Source organism: Lithobates pipiens, unplaced genomic scaffold (genome assembly GCF_037356315.1).
Source record: "Lithobates pipiens isolate NorthernLeopardFrog02 unplaced genomic scaffold, aLitPip1_a1.2 Scaffold_10, whole genome shotgun sequence".
Taxonomy (NCBI): domain Eukaryota; kingdom Metazoa; phylum Chordata; class Amphibia; order Anura; family Ranidae; genus Lithobates; species Lithobates pipiens.
Window position 1 is genome coordinate 85,263,338 of NW_027507686.1, and position 16,339 is coordinate 85,279,676.

The window sequence follows — 16,339 nt, forward strand, 5'->3', positions numbered from 1 at the left end:
TTGCCAGCTCTCATCTCTCTCCACAGTTTACCAGCTGTTGGGGATCTGCTCGTCAGTCCCGCCTACTTAAAGATCTCTGGTTCACTTTATTCCTGCCTTCGCCTTGGTCACATCACAAGAAACCATCTCCTGCATTCCTGTTTAAAGACTGGCTTTGCTGACATCCCTTCAGGCTCCTTATCCCGCTTGCTGTTCCTCTACTTGGATCCCCGACTTCTGGCCTGGCTGATTACTCGATCTGGCTACTGAACTCTGGCTTGGCTGACTACACGATCCGGTTATTGGACTCTGGCTATGCTTACTCTATTTACCTTTTTATTTTTATTAATAAACAAGTGTAACTTTACTGTACTTCTGTCTCGGTCTGGTTCATGGTTTCTGACACCTTCCTCCAAACAGCTCTCACACAGTGTAAGTCCAGATTCCCCTCCCACTGCTGGAAAAGGAAAAAAGATTTCTAACCCGTTCTGCACTTTCCAAAGTGTGTAGAAAGTGGAAGACAGCAGATATACAAATAAAAAAAAAAAAAAAAAAAAACTTATATAGGAGGATTTGTAGGAGCCAAAAGGGGAAAGTTAAGTGTAAGGCCCCTTTCACACGGGGCGGATCAGTAATGATCCGCCCCGTGATGATCCGCTCACTCAGCGGGGATCGCTTCGTTGTCCCCGCTGAGCCAGCGGTGGACAGGGCGGTCTCCGCACACTGTGCAGGGACCGCCCTGTCAGCTCTCCGCTCTCCTCTATGGGGATCGGATGAGCACGGACCGTCTGTCCCTGTTCATCAGATCCGCTCTGCAGACGGATAGAAAAATAGGATTTTCCTCTGTCTGCAGAATCGGACAATAGCGGAGGCGGGCAATAGCAGGTGTCTGCAGATGTTCATCCGCAGACACCCGCTATCCCATAGGGATGTATGTATGTCCGTATTTCATCCGCAAACGGATGGATGAAATACGTACATACTGTCCGCATGTGTGAAAGGGGCCTAAAGGGCTTACTTTAATTGTCTGTTCATAGTTTTGGTGTTGGAGTGTGGGATATAGTATCTAAATCCAAGAGGAAAAAGATATGTCATCCACATTTATTTTCTTTCATTAGGCCTTTTTTTGACTTGGTAAACTTGCCAGTGACACATTTTCTGCCCAAAGGTGACAACATTTACTTTCTATTCTTCATCTATCGGAAAAACACCCTAGGACAGGAAGTTTGTTAGTAGACCTCCCCCTTTCCTAAAAGGGAACCAATTAACCCCTTCCAGACTGCCCACCGCACCTATACTGTGGCAGGGCAGCCCGACTGCGTGAAACAATGTACATGAACATCATTTCATGCAGGAGATACTGCGAGTGTGTGCCTGCTGCACGCTGGGGAGCCTGGACAACACTGAGATTGGCTATTCCTAGTGATCAGGAACAGCGATTTCTGTGTTGTCCCAATGATCCCATCCCCCACACAGTTAGAACACACACTGAGACAACACAGTTAAAGTGGTTGTAAACCCATGGGGGGGGGGGGGGGGGGAACGCAACCTGCAAGGCAAAGGCATAATGAGCTAGTATGCATAGCATACTAGCTCATTATGAATAACTTACCTGAGAACGAAGCCCCCGAAGCGGTCCTCCGTCTTCATGTCTGCCGCTGCCATGGATCCCGGAGTGACTTCCAGGTCTCGCTGCTCCGGCGCTGGGATTCGCCGGAGCAGCGATGATATCCCTCTCGCGCATGCGCACGGGAGCCGACACTAGCGGTATAGCGACACGATCTGCGGCCTGCCCAGTGCACCTGCGCACTGCTGTCTACGGCGCATGCGCCGTAGACAGCGGTGGCTGTCTTTTTGAAAATATCTCCTAAACTGTATGGGTTTAGGAGATATTTCTTGGACCTACAGGTAAGCCTTAATCTAGGCTTACCTGTAGGTCAAAGTGGTTTGTAAGGCCACGTACACACGGGCGGATTGTCTGCCCAACTAAGTTCGTCAGACAATCCGACAGACAGTCCGTTAAAATTTTGAATGAACGGACTTGACCACACACGATGAACAGACAGTCCGCTGAAAACTTGCGCGATGACGTGTACAGCACGTACGACGGGACTAGAAAAAAAATCCTTTCTGAGCATGCGCCATACTTAGTCCGTCCAACTTGCCTACACACGAGCGGACTGTCCGCTGAAACCAAGTTTGGACGGACAAAACCAAGTTTCAGCGGACAAAATTACGGAAATTCCGAAAGACTGTCCGCTGAAAAAGTCCGCTGAAGCCCACACACGAGCGGATTGTGCGCTGAAACACGGTTCAGCGGACTAAGTTGGGCAGACAATCCGCCCGTGTGTACGTGGCCTAAGGGTTTACAACCACTTTAACTCTTTGATCGCTCCTAGTGTTAACCCCTTCCTTATCATTTATACATTGATCCATGGTCTCTATTTGTCCTACTTACCATTATTGAAATTGAAAGTGAAAGTAAAGAAAAATCCCATATTTTGGGTAGTCCCCAGATAATAATCAAAATAAATAAAAAGTAATAGAGGGGAAATTTACAATGGGAACACTAGTTCTTGTGACGTGGGTGTCCCCAAGGGATTTCCCTAATTTGTGGGGATTACCTCTCACTTCCTGTTTGGCTATGGGTCAGGAAGTAAAGGGTAATCTCCGCAATGAGACGCAAATGACAAAAAAATAAATAAAAAAAAAGTGGCAGGGGTTTTAACCCTCCCTTGCTCTAGCCAGACTGAAAAAAAGACTAAGTTAGACTTACCGGTGACGGTATTTCTAAGAGCCTTTCAGGACAACCCCGGAGAGAGTGTAGCTCCACCTTGTCATTAGGAAACACATGCCCACTTTAAAAACACCTCCTCTTCCTCCATGGCTTCAGTTATTGTGGCCTTCCGACACTGGAAAACAAAGCACAGAAAGCACAACACCATGGTAGAACTTAATACATTTACTAAGCATAACCTAGGGAGGGAAGTAACGGTTGTCCTGAAAGGCTCTTAGAAATACCGTCACCGGTAAGTCTAACTTAGTCTTTCTCAAATCGCCTTTCAGGACAACCCCCGGAGAGGATAACCGAGAAACTTACCCTAGGGCGGGACTACTGCCTGCAGTACCTTCCTGCCGAAGGCCTGATCTGCTGCAGACAGTAGATCTAACCGGTAGTGCCGGCGAAATGTCGAATAACTGGACCAAGTGGCAGCCTTGCAGATTTGTTCAGGCGTTGCACCGGCCCTTTCAGCCCAGGAAACTGCCATGGATCTAGTAGAGTGGGCAGCAATACCTGAGGGAGGTATTTCTCCTTTTGCTTTATAGGCTTCTGTTATAGCCAACTTAAGCCACCTACCCAGCGTACTTTTAGAAGCTTTCTCCCCCTTGCGTGATCCAGAAAAAAAAAAAAAAAAAGGGCGTTTGATTTTCTAAAATCTTTAGTCATTTTCAGAAACTGTAATAGACACCTTCTCACATCCAATGTGTGAAAAACTTCCTCTCCTGCATTCGCTGGGGTTGCAGAGAATGTAGGTAACACTATTTCCTGCGATCGATGGAAAGCTGAGGATACTTTCGGTAGGAATGCTGGATCCGTCCTCAGTACCACCCTGTCCTGATAAACTCTAAGGAAGGGTTCTGTAATAGCTAGAGCTTGGAGCTCGCTGACTCTCCTGGCCGAGGTGATGGCCACCAAAAAGATTGTTTTTAAAACCACCTTCTGTAAAGAAGCTTCTTGTAAGGGTTCAAACGGTGCTCCCGAGAGACCCTGTAAAACTGTAGACAAATCCCAACTGGGAAAGTCTTTAAGGGCTACTGGTCTACTTCGAGCAAGAGCCCTAAAAAATCTAGAAATTAAAGTTTCTTTAGATAAAGTCTTTTCAAAGAAAACTGATAAGGCAACCACCTGAGTCTTCAGGGTACTGGCTGCGATACCCTTCTCCATTCCCTCATGGAAAAACTCCAATACGGACACCGTGCTCTTGTCCTTTGAGCTCTCTAGAACTACATCAGGAGTTGAACTTTTTCCAGACTTTCATGTAAATTGCCTGTGTAACTGCCTTCCTGCTAGACAGCAGGGTCTTTACTACTTTATCTGAGATACCGTTGACTTTTAATAGGTCCTCCTCAGAAACCAGGCGGTTAGCTGTAGAAGTTCCACCTCTGGATGATTTACTGTCCCCTGGGATAACAAATCTTTTCTGAGTGGTAACCTCCATGGGGGCTTCGAGGCTAGGTTTCGAAGACCCACGAACCAAGGCCTTTTTGGTCAAAAAGGAGTGACTAGTATTAAGTCTGTCCCTTCTTCCCTGAATTTCCTCAGTACTAGTGGAATTAGAGGAAAGGGGGGAAAGGCGTAGCACAGCTGGTAATGCCAGGGGTGAGCAAATGCATCCAACCCTATTGCTGCATCTCCTCGGTGAAGAGAAAAGAATCTGTCCACCTTTGAGTTCTGCTGGCTGGCAAAAAGGTCTACCTGTGGAACCCCCCAGGCCTCGGAGATCATCAGGAACACTTCCTGATTCAGACTCCATTCTGCCTCTAGCAATTTGCGCCTGCTTAGGAGGTCCGCAAACAAATTCTGAGAGCCCTTCAGATGCACTGCCGATAGTGAGGCTGTGTTCTGCTCTGCCCAGGCTAACAACAGATTGGCCAGCTCCATCAAGCTCCTGCTCCTGGTTCCCCCTTGCTTCACAATGTAGGTAACCGCTGTTGTGTTGTCTGACAACACCTGGACATGGTGGCCTCTCAAACTCTGCTGAAAGGCCACTAATCCCAGAAAGATCGCCTTCAACTCCCTCCAGTTGGATGATCTTTGAGCTTCCTGTTTGGACCAGACCCCCTGAGATGTCTGACCATCCAGGTGGGCTCCCCAGCCCCAGGCACTTGCGTCTGTAGTAAGGCGCTTGTCCACAGGAAAGGTCCACACCAGGCCCCTTGAGAGGTTTGCCTGGTCTCTCCACCACCAAAGAGCCCTTTTCGTCCTTGACGAAATTTTCAGCTCTTTTTCCAAAGGATCCTGATGGGACCAGCTTGACAGAACCTCCCTCTGAAGGGGTCTGGAATGGAACCTGGCCCACTGAACAGCCGGGATTGCTGCCGTAAGCAGGCCCAGAACTGCCATAGCCATCCTGACTGAGACTGTCTGGTTGCTCTGTATCCGCTGTACAGCTAGCTGCAACTTTTCCTGTTTTTCCAGCGGCAGGAAAACTTTCTGGAGAATCGAATTTAACGTATACCCCAGAAATTTCATTTCCTGTGAGGGGGTCAGGATTGACTTCTCTAGATTTAGAAGCCATCCCAGGCCCTCGAGGTGAGACTGGGCCCTCTGGAGATTGACTAGGACCTGCTCCCTGGAGTCTGCAAAAAACAAAAGGTCGTCCAGATAAGGGACGACTGGAATCCCCTTCAACTTCAGGTGTTCCAAAGCCTCTGCCATAATCTTTGTAAAGACCCTGGGAGAGGACGAGAGTCCGAATGGCAGAGCCCCGAATTGGAGGTGCCATACCGAACTCCCCACCTTCAATGCCAGGCGCAGGAACTGCTGTGATGCCTGATGAATGGGTATATGAAGGTAGGCATCCCTTAGATCCAGGGATGCCATGAAGCATTCTGGGGGTCAACAACTTTGTGATGGAGAAAATTGTATCCATCCTGAAATGTTTGTACCGAATGAACCTGTTCAGAACTTTCAGATTCAGGATTAAAAACGGTACTTCCCTGAGGGTTTTTTCACCAGAAAAATATGTGAGTAAAAACCCCTGCCCTGCTGGTTTACTGGGACTTGAATCAGAACCTCTTGCTGTATCAGCTCCTGTAACAAAAGCTTCATTGCAGAGGCCTTCTCCTGATCCCTTGGCAACGTTGTCACATAAAACCTGCTCGGGGGTGGTTCTGAAAATTCCAACCTGTACCCCTGATCGACAACGCTCTTCACAAACAGATTTGGAGACAGCCTGTCCCATTGTTCGCGAAAAGCTGACAGTCTCCCCCCCACTGGGGAGATATTGTCACTTGCTCTTAGGGGACTGCTCTGGGGGAGATCTAAAGAGGACTCCACCCTTGCCTTTGCCCTTCTGTGAACCCCATCTGCTCTTACGATCCTGGTCTTTTTTATGGGACTGCTGAAAAGCACGAAAATTCTTTTTGGCAACCTGCTTTTTCTTAGCTGGAAAAGCCTTCTTTTTATCGGCTGTCCTATCCAGCACAGACTCTAAATCGGGTCCAAAGAGCAAGTCACCCGAGAAGGGGAGACCACACATTTTGACCTTAGAAGCAGTGTCCCCAGACCATGTTTTCAGCCAAACTGCTCTCCTGGCTGAATTTACAAGAGCCGAAGACCTAGCGGCCAGTTTAACCGATTCTGCTGATGCATCCGCCATATATTTGACTGCATTCAGGATCAGTGGAAAGGACTCTAAGAGATCCTTGCGGGGTGTCCCCGCTTCAATATGGCTCTTCAGCTTCTCTACCCAACATTCCAGATTCCTGGCCACTACCGTAGCTGCCATAGCTGGTTTTAGACTGACTGACGCAGCATCCCAAGCCTTTTTAAGGATGGAGTCAGCTTTTTTGTCCATTGGGTCTTTAAGGATCCCCATATCCTCAAAGGCTAGATCCGTTCGTCTGGATACCTGCGAGAAAGCTGCATCGACTCTGGGTTTTTTGTTCCAAACCTCTGAGTCTTTATCTTCGAAGGGAAACCTTCTTTTGAGAGCTTTACAGAAGAAAGGGGCTTTTTCTGGGTCCTTCCACTCTTTTCTCACCGAATCTGAGAGGACCCTGTGGACTGGAAAAACTCTCCGTTTTGTTTCGTCCAACCCCTGGTACATTTTGTCATGAATTGACAGTTGTACTTTTTCTTCTTGAATTTCTAGAGTAGTGTAGATTGCTTTAAGAATGTCATCTACTTCCTCTAGTGATAGCTTGTATTTCGAGCCCCTGCTATCTTCTTCCTCCTCCTCCTCCTCAGAATCCCTGAAGGAGATGAGAGTACAACCCCTTTCGTCTCCAGAATCCTCGGTATCCACCTGTCTGGACGACGACGCCCTGGGGCTGGGCGGCAAGTTCTGAGGCTCGGTCTCTGCGGGAGGGTTTTGTATCAGGATGGACCTGACTGAACTCAAGGAGTTTGTCAGCTCTTTAACCGAAGAAAACAAATCCTTATATTGCTGGGATGTTTCCTCTTCCACCAATTCTCTGATACAATTTCTGCACATTGCCTTCTGCCATGAATCTCTGAGGGGGGTCTTGCAAGAAGGACATTTTCTCTGACCTGGTCTAGCTTTTCCTAGTGATTTTTCCTGAAACGACATGCAGGTTTAACTCACTAAAAGCTCTCAACAACCAGTTGCTTAACACCAAGCCAGTGCAGAGACCCACCACCAAACAGACCACTAGTGAGACCCCAGAACCAGGCTGCAAAAGGTCAGAGCGAAGTCACCTCTGACCTGCAGCGACAGGCCCCCAAGAGGGGGGAACAGACAAAGACATAGCCCAAGAGGGTGCCAGTGCACCTTACGTACCTAGGCTGGACCGGTGCTAGGGGCGCCTGTCTCCGCCATAGCTGGCTTACACTCCTCCATCGCTTGAGTAAGGCAGCTATCACAAACAGCTCCGTCATTTTTTAAATTTTCTCGGCCGTCGCGTCATCAGGGCCGGCCGGAAGCGGAAGCACGCGGTCACCTGACCCGCCCCATGATCCCTGCGTTCCAGGCGCTTGAACCACGGCGCCACGCCCCCTCAGAGCACCTGCGCGTCACCGTAAACGACGCTGTCGCCGCCCGGGACCCGGCGCCGAAAACTGAGCCACGCCGCTGACCTGCAGCGACCTCCGCCAGCGACAGATCCCTCCCTGTGCTAAATCAGCGGACACCGGGCACCCGACGCCGGCACTCCGATGGTCCTTACTCCCGTGAGACGGCGGGACCAGGAGCTCCAGGAGTCCTCCCCCACTGGAGATGCTGCTGGGGGTCAAAAGAAGAAACAACCTGTAACGAAAGGTAAGCCTTACTCCCCTGCAGAGAGTGTAGCTCTCCCCTGGTTCAGGCACATGCTTCCTCCAAGGAGGAAACACAATAACTGAAGCCATGGAGGAAGAGGAGGTGTTTTTAAAGTGGGCATGTGTTTCCTAATGACAAGGTGGAGCTACACTCTCTCCGGGGTTGTCCTGAAAGGCGATTTGAGAAAAAAAGTTTTGCATATAGTTCTACTTTAATGACTTCAGCCCTGGAAGGATTTACCCCCTTAATTTTTTTGCGATATAGCACTGCATTGCTTTAACTGACAATTGTGCGGTCGCGTGATGCTGTACTCAAACAATGTGCATTACATTGGGTCCAGAATGGCCTCTGATGTCAACACCTAGTAAGTTTTTATGCCAGAGGACTAGTTCAGACATCAACCTGCATCAAATCCTGCTGTAACTGAGAATTTCAAAATTTTGTCCACGGTTTCCAAATATTCGAGAAAGTGGATATTTTGTCCTGAGTGGTGTAGATCAGTTTCTCCATCTCTGCTATGCGGTTAATGTGAGAGATCCATTCCTTCATTGAAAGGGGGGCTACAGATCGCCAATGTACCAGTACACAAAGTCTAGCGGCCTTAATCGTGTGCATGGCTACCTATTTGTAGTACATTTTCTTTGGGTACGCTTTAGAAAAAAAAACCCCAGTACAGAATTTTCCACACCATAAGACGTACCTTTTTCCCTCAGAAATATGGGGGAAAATGTCTCTGTGTCTTATGGAGCAAATGCATGCTAGGCAAAACCCCCCGCTGCCACCAACAGAAGAAGGGCCGGACTGTCCTACCGGTGACTGCAGCGCTCTCCTCCCTCTGTCCTCCGGCGCTCGTATGTCACGGAGCTGGGTCTGTGTACAAGGTCCCACCCCCCCTAGACCGTCTCGTGTGATAATAGAGTGAATCATTGTTCGGCCTATCACATGAGCCGGTCTAGGGGGGGCAGGACCTTGCACACAGACCCAGATCCGTGACATATGAGTCCCGGAGGACAGAGGGAGGAGAGCGCTGTGTTATCCAGTGGCTGACAGTGGGCACAGAGGCTGCAATTGGTGGGCAAAGATGCTGCAGTGGTGGGCAGAGAGAGGCTGCATTTATGTGCAATGGTCAGGTTGCATTTATAGCAATGCTCAGGCTGCATTTTATGGGCACTGGTAAATATTTTAGCACACCATTTGGTTCAGAATATTTTTTTTCTTGTTTTCCTCCTCTAAAACCTAGATGCGTCTTATGGAGCGAAAAATACGGTATTTCTAATGCTTTCTATATCTATATACAAATGTTTTGCCTTTCATTTCTATTTTAAACTGAATTGATTGTTTTACAAGGTGATCGTTTACAATCACTTCAAAATTGCTCAGCGTCTGGAGAACAAAAATGGTTTTCACATCAACCTGTTAAAATGTATGTAACGCAAGAGAAATTATTTGGAAAGTAAAACAAGCTTTTTTTTTTGTTTCCCCTTGTTTTAACCTACTTGCCTTTATGTATATTTTCCTGTGTTTCGATGAAAAACCTGCCACTGGACTGTTCTATCTTCTTTAACCGCTTCCCGACCAGTCGCTGCAGTTATACTGTGGCAGGATGGCACTGCTGCGCGAGCCGTCGTAGCTGTACTTTGGCTCTTTAAGACGTTATAGCAAGCACGCCCGCAGCATGTCCCCTAAGCTGACACGGGTGCCCGGCGGGCACGATTATCGCCAGGTACCCGTGATCGCTTGTGATATAGCGAGAACCGGGATCTGTGTATGTAAACACACAAATCCTGGTTCTGTCAGGGGAGTGGAGACAGATTGTGTGTTTCTCCTAAGGCCCCTTTCACACGTGGCGGATCAGTAATGATCCGCCCCGTGATGATCCGCTCGTTCAGCGGGGATCGCTCCGTTGTCCCCGCTGAGCCAGCGGCGGACAGGGCGGTCTCCGCACACTGTGCAGGGACCGCCCTGTCAGCTCTCCGCTCTCCTCTATGGGGATCGGACGAGCACGAACCGTCTGTCCGTGTTCATCCGATCCGCTCTGCAGACAGATAGAAAAATAGGAATTTCCTCCGTCTGCAGAGGCGGACAATAGCGGGTGTCTGCGGATGTTCATCCGCAGACACCGCTGTCCCTTAGGGATGCATGTATGTCCGTATTTCATCCGCAAACAGATGGATGAAATATGGACATACTGTCAGCATGTGTGAAAGGGACCTAAGTAGGAACAACAATCTCTCTCCTCCTTTAGTCAGCCACATTCCCCCTCACAGTTAGAACACACACAGGGAACACATTTAACCCCTTGATCGCCCCTAGTGTTAACCCCTTCCCTGCCAGTGACATTTATACAGTAATCAGTGGCTATTTTTGATCACTATATACATGTCAATGGTCCCAAAAAAGTGTCCGATGTGTCCGTCGCAATGTTGCAGTACCGATAAAAATTGCGGATCACCACTATTACTAGTAAAATAAAAAAATTTAAATGCCATAAAATCTATCCCCTATTTTGTATACGCCTTATTTTTTTTACCAAAAATATGTGGAAGAATACATATAGGCCTAAACTGATGAAGAAATTTGTTTTTTATTTTTTATTTATTTTTTTGGATATTTATTATAGCCAAATGTACAAAATAGTGTTTTTTTTTTCGTTATAGAGCAAAAAATAAAAACCGCAGAGGTGATCAAATACCACCAAAATAAAGCTCTATTTGTGGAGAAAAAAGGATGTAAATTTTGTTTGTGTATACCATTGCATGACCGTGTAATTGTCAGTTAAAGTGATGCAGTGCCGTATCCCCAAAAAAATGGCCTGGTCAGGAAGGGGGTAAATTCTTCTAGGGCTGAAGTGGTTAAACACAGCTAAAATTAAATGCCTAGCTACAGGTTAATACAGAGTGTAAGTTTTTTAAAGATGATATGCATTTAAATCCTTTAAAAGGCAAAAAAATGTCAGGTTTTTAGGAATGAATCATGCCTTCTTTTTGGCGTTTTGCTATCCCAATCTTCCCGGTGATGCTGTTTATTTCTGTAGCTTGTTACACAGTAGGTGAGGTTGAAAAAAAGACTCAAGTCCAACCTGTGTGTGTGATTATATGTCAGTATTACATTGTATATCCCTGTATGCTTTGGTCGTTCAGGTGCTTATCTAATAGTTTTTTGAAACTATCGATGCTCCTCACTGAGACCACCACCTGTGGAAGGGATTTCCACATCCTTGCCGCTCTTACAGTAAAGAACCCTCTACGCAGTTTAAGGTTAAACCTCTTTTCTTCTAATTTTAATGAGTGGCCATGTGTCTTATTAACCACTTCCCGACCAGCGCACGACGATGTACGTCGACAGAATGGCACGGGCAGGCATATTGGCGTAAATGTACGTCCAATATTCGTTGCCGTCGTGCCATCGGGAGCGCGCCGCCGGCGGCGCGCTCCCGTGCTGGTCGGGACCCCCGTGAGTCCGGTCGCAGGACCCGCGGACTCGATCGCCGCGGGCATCCCCGCGATCGTCTCACGGAGCGGCCGAATGGAGTAAATGCTGTATAAACAACATTTTTCCATTCTGCCTAGCAACTAGTGACGCTGATCTCTGCTCCATGTGATTGGAGCAGAGATCAGTGTACACTAAATGAAAGCCCAACCCCCCCACAGTTAGTAACACACCCCTAGGAACACTTAACCCCTACACTGCCACCCACTGGTTAACCCTTTCACTGCCAGTGTCATTTACACAGGAATCACTGCATTTATATAGCAGTGATTACTGTATAAATGACAATGGTCCCAAAAATGTGTCAAAAATGTCCGATGGGTCCCCCACAATGTTGCAGTCACAATAAAAATCGCAGATCGCCGCCATTACTAGTAAAAAAAAAAATAATAAAAAATTATTAATAAAAATGCTATAAAACTATCCCTATTTTGTAAACGCTATAACTTTTGCGCAAACCAATCAATAATCGCTTATTGCGATTTTTTTTACCAAAAATATGTAGAAGAATACGTATCGGCCTAAACTGAGGGAAAAAAATGTTTTTTTATATATTTTTGGGGGATATTTATTATTACAAAAAGTAAAAAATAATGCGTTTTTTTCAAAATTAATCGCTCTATTTTTGTTTATAGCGCAAAAAATAAAAACCGCAGGGGTGATCAAATACCACCAAAAGAAAGCGCTATTTGTGGGAAAAAAAGGACGTTAATTTTGTTTGGGAGCCACGTCGCACGACCGCACAATTGTCAGTTAAAGCGACGCAGTGCCGAATCGCAAAAAGTGGTCTGGTCTTTGACCAGCAAATTGGTCCGGTCTGAAAGTGGTTAAACTACTTTCCCAGGAAAAGTTTTATTCCTATTGTGGGGTCACCAGTACGGTATTTGTAAATTGAAATCATATCCCCTCTCAAGCGTCTCTTCTCCAGAGAGAATAAGTTCAGTGCTTGTAACCTTTCCTCATAACTAATATGCTCCAGACCCTTTATTAGTTTTGTAGCCCTTCTCTGTACGCGCTCCATTTCCAGTACATCCTTTCTGAGGACTGGTACCCAGAACTGGACATCCTGCGGAGTATTGCCCTGCTTAGCTTAGTATCATCAACAAATACAAATACAGAGAGATTGAACCGTTTACCCCATCCTCCAGGTCGTTTATGAACAGATTAAATAGGATTGGTCCCAGCACAGAACCCCACTTTCCACCCCTGACCATTCCAAGTACTCCCCATTTATCACCACCCTCTGAACTCACCCTTGTAGCCAGTTTTCAATACATGTACTCGTCCCCTCTCTATCTCTGAGAAACAGGGTATACCCTTGAATGGTTACAAGCCAATCAAGAGAGCTGTTGAACCAGGTCTCTGAAATTCCCACAAAATCAAAATCCTCCTTGTAAAACAGCATCTCTAGTTCTCCCATCTTGTCCGCCAGGCCCCCTGGAATTGGTGAACATGCCACTTGGTTTTGAGCCAATCGCATACGGGTGTTCCGAGGTTGCAAATAGGACTTGTTACTGTACTTACCTTGGGTTTATGGGCTTTAGTCAACCTACCACTAATACCCCAAATACTACCCTCTGCAATATATTCTGCGCTGACTATCTCTACCTCTGGACCCTCCCCCTGTCATCTAGTTTAAAAACACCTCTAACTTTTCGGCCATCTTCACACCCAGCAGATCTGCAATCTGTCCCTTCTATATTACCAGTGACCGACTGAGAAGTCGGCCCAGTTCTTCAGGAACCCAACCCCCCCCATTCAGATACATGTCTGGGTTACAACCCCGCTTGAGCGCTGCCTGCTCTGATCTAGGCTACATTTAGACCTATGGCTATCACTGCCACATCTCTGAAAAGCGATCTGCAGTGGATCACTTTTAGCAGTGGGGTGGTAGCGTTTCGCCTCTTTTCTTTTTATCACCTATTTTATCACTGTAAATACCTCAATACCACACTACAATTACATGCATTACACACAGTTGCAAGGCGTTTGTAGCGTGGCGCCATTCACTTGAATAGGTCACTTTCGGCAGCACTAATAGTAGCAGACTGCAACAGGAGGTTATTGAAGCTGTGGCCATGAAGCAAAATATTGCAGTAAGTTTAGTCCCTCGCCCAGCTGCCTTTACATCTTAAAAGTGGAATTTTACTTCATCTGAGCACCACAAACCAAAAATGCTATTTAATTCTTTTTAAATATTCAAAGCAAACTTCCTCATCCATCCATGTCTCCATGCTTTATTTTGTTGAGAAATCAGTTTGAAAAACACCCCTAGTATTTCTGGCCATGGCCATCTTGAGTGAGGGCAGATGATTCATGTAGCATTTACCCCCTGGAATCCACTGCCCTTAGCTCAGGCATGCAAGCAGGAGAGGATGTGTTTATCTGAGAAAGCCCCTCCTCCCCTTCTAAAGACTCCTGGGATTTATGACATAATTTGCCTAGGCATGGCAAGCAGGAAGTAACTGGAGAAATGTAAAAAAAAAAAAAAGAAAGAAGATTTAACACCCAGCAAATATGATATACTTTCTTAGCCATTTACTAATGCTAGCAGCATAAGGATTCTGCTTTAAGGGGTTGATAAAAAATGTGGCTGGGTCACCTGCTTTTACCCCCCCCCCTCCCCCCAACTGTAAGTGTAAACAGGCCCTTATATTTCTTACCTGTCAAGCTGCTTTAGTAATCTGCCAGTGTGACAAACCCGTGCACTATGACCATGCTACCTTCTGGTGAGGTGTGCGGCTGTGTTCTCTGTGTAGGGCAGCCTATTCATTTCAAATGGGCTGCCCTACCTGCAGTTTAAGGGTGAGCTCCAGCGTGTTCGCATACTCCATGTGCAGAGCCCGCTAGGAAGTCGATGCACGGCTGCAGAGATCGGGCAATGTCTCACTACCTGTGATTAGCGCAGTGCTGCGCCGACTTCCTGGCAGGCTCTGCACCTGGAGTGCGTGAACACGCCGGAGCTCATCCCTACTGCAGGAACGTAGGAAAAAAAGTTCCCAACCCCTCTTTTTCTTTTAATTGTGGTTTGGCACATGCGAAGATGTACTGCATTTGCCGATGCATAGGAGCGCCATTAAGAATTAATGACATCCCCGTGTGTCTGCTAAAGAGAATCGCTTTACATGCAAGTCGCGAACACGTACGATTTGCGTGTGTTCTCGACCTGCAGTAATGTAAACCTAGCATTAACCTGTGAAAGTCACACATCATTCTATTTTTTTTTTACTCGAATATATTTCTAAGCAGTTCCTGATGTTTACAAACATTTAGAAAATTTTAACTAGAAAAATGTGTACTTATACACGTTTACTTGTGCGGTTTTATGATATATACACTGGCAATAAACTCCATTAACCTATGTAAATAAGTACTCAGATGGTTTAAAATGGGTTAATGTGTATTTACACAAGTCGCTACACATTAATACACTTTTACAAAAAAAAACATTTTTTTTTTGCAATTGGGGAAAATGTTTACAAACAAATTTTATGTTACGTAGAGCTCACGGACATGAGCTAATTTTTTAGGATAAGGAAGATTTCCTAACATGGGAAAACGTTTACAAACAAACACATTTTATGGTAAGTAGAGCTCATGGACATAAGAAATCTTCCTTATCCTAAAAATTAGCTTATGTTCATGAGCTCTACTTATCATAAAATGTGTTTGTTTGTAAATCTTCCTTATCCTAAAAAATTTGCTTAACATGACCACCATTCAAAAAAATTTTTTTTAAAGTTGAGAATCCTTAAAGAGGCAGTAAATTAGATTAGTAAAACAATTGCTTCAGCTGCTTCTGGTCAATTTGATTCATTGATATACATTTTATTATGTTTCAGTCTAAACTCAGCTGGGTTTTACTTGTATACAAAATAACAAAGGCTCCACATTGGTACAGAAATTATATATTGGTGGTAGTTTTCTGCAGCACAAATATAGTTTACATTTATTGAAACATGATTAATTAAGTTTATGTGGGTTTTTCCAGTGATATCTAAATTTCCTTCAGTGATAAAGACTGCAAAATCTAGATTGAGACATAGTGAAGTAGTGAATCAGCACACACAAAGCGCATGTCTCAAATATTTAAAAAGAAAAAAAAAAAAATAATCACACTTGGGATGCATATGTGAACCATAAACCTTTGATGTTGCTTGCAGCCTTGTTAAAGAAAAAAAAAATACGAAAAAAGCATACCAACATTTGCAGACATCAGCAATCATGTAAACATACAAAGCAACATATGAAGCGGACACGTAAATCCATAACAAATATACACAGAAGGAGCGAAAAGGAGATGGATTGGGGACTCACACATTTCACATGGAATCTTGCTGAGTTCTGACAACATGAAAGGGACCCAAGTTCACAAAGTAATACTGTAGTGGGAAACAGAAAAGCGAAAGGAAGAAAAAGAGAGAGAAAGCCATTCACCCAGAGTACATAATATAAAACTATGGCCATACCTCTAACCACAGATAATACTCCTGACACCAGAGAAGTTTCAGGCTTCCCTAGGTGATTGTAGGCAGACGTCTTACAGTTTCCTCTCAACATCTCAAGTGATTTTTTTTTTTCTGTGTACAACTTCAGAGACAGGAAATTCAAGAGCAGCTATGTCCTGTGTGCCCCTCCCCTCCTTTGCTGAATGCTTAATGTTACTACTTGTCTACTACTTGTCTAATGCAGAGATCCACTCTATACAAAAGTAGGACAGATAGAAGAAGATGAAATGGACAGACAGATGCAGGATCTTAGAAACAAAACTTGTTTGCATTTTTGCTAAGAAACATGATCTCTATCTCTTCCCATAGACATTATGGCAACAACATTAAAGCGGAATGAAACAGCCAAACATTTAATTG

The 16,339-nt window shown here is 45.6% G+C and overlaps 1 protein-coding gene across 1 annotated transcript in view; it reads right to left on the bottom strand.

The window, feature by feature from the left end:
- Window positions 1-16,096, bottom strand: part of LOC143933628 (serine/threonine-protein kinase D1-like) — a 197,415-nt gene extending 181,319 nt beyond the window's left edge. The window contains exon 1 of the mRNA XM_077456581.1: window positions 15,941-16,096. The gene's annotated coding sequence lies outside the window, so the exon portion shown is untranslated. The remainder of the gene's footprint in view (window positions 1-15,940) is intronic.
- Between the last annotated feature and the right edge of the window lie 243 nt (window positions 16,097-16,339).